At 39.5% G+C, this 4,406-nt stretch overlaps 1 pseudogene; it reads left to right on the top strand.

The window, feature by feature from the left end:
* Positions 1-3,476: 3,476 nt before the first annotated feature.
* LOC117019230 (60S ribosomal protein L9-like) lies at positions 3,477-4,055 on the top strand (annotated as a pseudogene).
* Positions 4,056-4,406: the final 351 nt, after the last annotated feature.

Below are 4,406 nucleotides of genomic sequence, written 5' to 3'. Positions count from 1 at the left end.
GGAAAAACACACTGTTCCCCAATATTCCCCAATAAAAATTTAAAAAAAAAGAAGAAGAAAGAAAAGGGGACTTTAGTGGTGAAAGGTGGTAAAAATTCTGTGGTAGAAATACATAACTATATATATTTTTATTATATGTGCTTATATAAATAAATATTTCATTAAATAAATATATTTATATTATTAAATAATATATTTATATATATGAAATTATATATACAAAGGGTGCCAAAAAAGTATACACATTTTGGGCCGGCCCGGTGGCTCAGGCAGTTAGAGCTCCATGCTCCTAACTCCAAAGGCTGCCGGTTCGATTCCCACATGGGCCAGTGGGCTCTCAACCACAAGGTTGCCAGTTCAATTCCTCGACTCCCGCAAGGGATGGTGGGCAGAGCCCCCTGCAACTAAAACTGAACACGGCACCTTGAGCTGAGCTGCCTCCCAGATGGCTCAGTTGGTTGGAGCGCGTCCTCTCAACCACAAGGTTGCCCGATCGACTCCTGCAAGGGATGGTGGCCTGTACCCCCTGCAACTAGCAACGGCTACTGAACTTGGAGTTGAGCTGCGCCCTCCACAACTAAGACTGAAAGGACAACAACTTGAAGCTGACCGGCACCCTCCACAACTAAGATTGAAAGGACAACAATCTTGACTAGGAAAAAAAAGTTCTGGAAGTACACACTGTTTCTCAATAAAGTCCTGTTCCCCTTCCCCAATAAAAATGTTTAAAAAAAAAAAAAGTATACACATTTTAAGAAAGGAAAAAAAATTACAATTCTAATGCTCAGTATATACAAATGAATACAAGTCACATTTGACTTCTGCAATAACAAAAGGTGCTCAAAATGGTTACCATCAGTGTAATTTTAATAGTTTTTTTCTTTCTTAAAATGTGTATACATTTTTGACACCCTCTATATAATGCATATATTTATATATAATACACAGTAAAATATTTATGCATATAAAACTATATATTTCCGTGCTCAACCTCACTAACCATCAGAGAAATGCAAATAAAAACCACAATGAGATACCACCTCACCCCAGTCAAAATGGCTATCATCAATAAATCAACAAACAACAAGTGCTGGCGCGGATGTGGAGAAAAGGGAACGCTTGTGCACTGTTGGTGGGATTGCAGATTGGTGCAGCCGCTATGGAAAACAGTATGGAGGTATCTCAAAAATCTGAAAATGGAACTACCTTATGATCCAGTAATTCCACTCCTAGGTATCTATCCGGAGAAATCCAAAACTTCAATTCAAAAATCTTTATGCACTCCTATGTTTATTGCAGCACTATACACAATAGCTAAGACATGGAAACAACCAAAATGCCCATCGGTAGATGACTGGATTAAGAAACTGTGGTACATTTATACAATGGAGTATTATGCAGCCATAAAGAAGAAAGAAATCTTACCATTTGCAACAACATGGATGGATCTAGAGAACATTATGTTAAGTGAAATAAGTCAGACAGAGAAAGATAAGTACCATATGATCTCACTTATTTGCGGATTCTAAAGAAAAGAATAAGTGAATGAACTAATCAGAAACAGTTTGGGAGACAATGAGGAAAAACTGAGGGTTGCTAGATGGGCGGGAGGGGTGGGGGGTGGGGGGGAGGGTGAGGGGATTGGAGGGCAATCGGTGACCATAGGATGGCCACGGGCTTGAAAATTAATCTGGGGAATGTAATTTGGTGGTTACCAGAAGGTAAAGGGGTTGGGGGGTGGGGGATGAGGGTGAGGGGGATCAAATGTATGAGGAAAAAAAAAAAAAAAAGTTAAACTTTACCATCAAATATTTTATAAACATCTTTGCCTTAAAAAAAACAAAAACAAAAAAAACTATATATTTCTGAACCTTGTCTAACAGTTTCTGAACTGTAAGCCTGGCCACAAGAACCACCCCTCCACCACCATTCCTGTCCTCCCCATCCCTCCACTCTCTCCATTGGATTGCTCTAGCCTAACTCCAAACTTGAACCCAGCTTTATCCAGGCACAAGTAACAGAGAAAAACCTTGTTTCCTGTGGCCATTCTTCAAGTTGGGAGGAGCAGAAAAGTTCATGGGCTGATTGGCAGGGCAGGACTCTAGTGTTCCTGGGTTCCTGCACTAAATACCTCCCTAAATTTCTTTCTCAACCACCTCACATAACTTGCATTGCTCTTTATTTTTTTAATTAAAATTTATTGGGGTGACAATGGTTAGTAAAGTTACATAGGTTTCAAGGGTACAATTCTGTAATACATCATCTATATATCACATTGTGTGTTCACCACCCAGAGTCAGTTCTCCTTCCATCACCATATATTTGATCCCGTTTACTCTCATCTGCCATCCCCTCCCCCTATCCTCGGGTAACCACTAAACTATTATCTGTGTCTATGAGATTTTATTTGTTTGTCTTGTTCTTTTGTTGCTTTCAGTTTTATATCCCACATATCTAGTGAAATCACATGGTTCTCAACTTTTTCTGTCTGACTTATTTCGCTTAGCATAATAATCTCAAAATCCATATATGTTGTCACAAATGGCACTATTTCATGTTTTCTTATGGCTGAGGTGCAGCTACTATGGAAGACAGTGTGGAGGTTCCTCAAAAGTTAACAATAGAATTACTGTATGACCCAGCAATCCCTCTCCTGGTTATTCACCCAAAAAATCTGAAAACATTATATATGTGCTCTGATGTTCATTTCAGCTTTATTTACGGTGGCCAAAACATGGAAACAACCAAAGTGTCCTTCGACAGATGATTGGATAAAGAAGATGTGGTATATACACAATGGAATAATTTGCGTTTTTCCTTAAATCTCCAAATATTTAAATATTGAGTCTTAATCTCCAAACCATTACATGACGCAAACTTAAATTTGGGGGAAGGAAACCTGCTTTGAGACTAGGACCTGGGTTTCTTTTTCTCTTTATATTCATCTACATTTCCCAAAGTTTTCAAATACCAAAATAGATATGTATTGCTTTTGTAATCAGAGAGCAAAACAATAAATCATTAAAAAGAAATAGAATATAGGAAGGGAAAATAAGCAAACGTCTTCACAGTGGTTGTTAGGAACAGTTGAAATCCAAACTTTGGAGGGTGATTTTCATTGCCACTAAGATAAGAATAAACATGGTTTACAAAATGCTTTTACATACATTTTCCAATGTATGTTAGCAATTATGAGAGGCAAGTTCCTCCCCACTTCCTTGATATACAGGAGAGATGTGAGGAATCCAAGAAATATAAGTCAGTCCCAATTTTCCTCCACATTCATGTATTCAGCAAATATTGAACATCTACTATATTCCAGATAAAGAACAGGTACTTTGAATATAGTAGAGAACAGAACAGACATGACTTCTGTCCCATGAAAGCTCACTGTCTAGTTGAAGAGATAGGAGAAAATGTAAACAGAAAAAATAATTAAAACATTGAATCTACTCTCTGCTACATCTACTGCGAGGATGAAGACCATTCTCAGCAATCAGACAGCGGACATTCCAGAAAACGTGGACATCACTCTGCAGGGACGCAGAGTTACTGTGAAGAGCCCCAGAGGTACCCTGTGGAGGGACTACAGTCACATCAAAGCAGAACTCAGTCTCCTTGGAAAGAGAAAGAAGAGGCTCCGGGCTGACAAATCATGGGGGAATAGAAAGGAACTGGCTACTATTCGCACAATCTGTGGCCACGTACAGAACACGATCAAGGGTGTTACCCTGGGCGTCCATTATGAGATGAGGTCTGTGTGTGCTCACTTCCCCATCAACATCGTCATTCAGGAGAACGGTTCTCTTGTCAAAATCCGAAGTTTTTTGCATGAAAAATACATCCTCAGCGTTTGGCTGAGGTAAGGTGTTGCTTGTTCAGTATCTCAAGCCCAGAATGATGAGTTAATTCTTGAAGGAAATGATATTAAACTTGTATCAAAGGCAGCTGCTTTGATTCAACAAACCACAACAGTTAGAAAGAAGGATATTAGAAAATTTGGGGATGGTATCTATGATTCTGAAAAAGGAACAGTTCATCAGGCTGATAAATAAGATCTAAGTTGCCCAGCTACAGACACACCAAGATGTTTGAGATTCCTCAAACTTATTTGTGATATTTTAAAAATGCAATATAAGTCATGTATGGGGGAGGTGGGCGGAAGCATTTAATCCGTGCTATGAGGAGGTCAATTGCCTCCAGCCCAAAACCACCAGAAACACACCTGTAGTTGAACCAGTTGGTTTATTCCTAATTGCGGCAAGGAGACACCAGGTGTAATTGTGGCGTGTCACCGTGACAGGGTGTCAGGAAGAGCTGGCTGGTTTATTTGGGAGAGGGCCTAAGGAAGTGGGGGTTTGCTGCAGGTTGGAAGCTGTGAGAAAGTGCGGGCAATTCTATGATCA

Source organism: Rhinolophus ferrumequinum, assembly GCF_004115265.2.
Source record: "Rhinolophus ferrumequinum isolate MPI-CBG mRhiFer1 chromosome 5 unlocalized genomic scaffold, mRhiFer1_v1.p scaffold_110_arrow_ctg1, whole genome shotgun sequence".
Lineage (NCBI taxonomy): Eukaryota > Metazoa > Chordata > Mammalia > Chiroptera > Rhinolophidae > Rhinolophus > Rhinolophus ferrumequinum.
The sequence above is the reverse complement of the archived record's forward strand: the minus strand, read 5'-3'. Positions and strand labels throughout refer to the sequence as shown.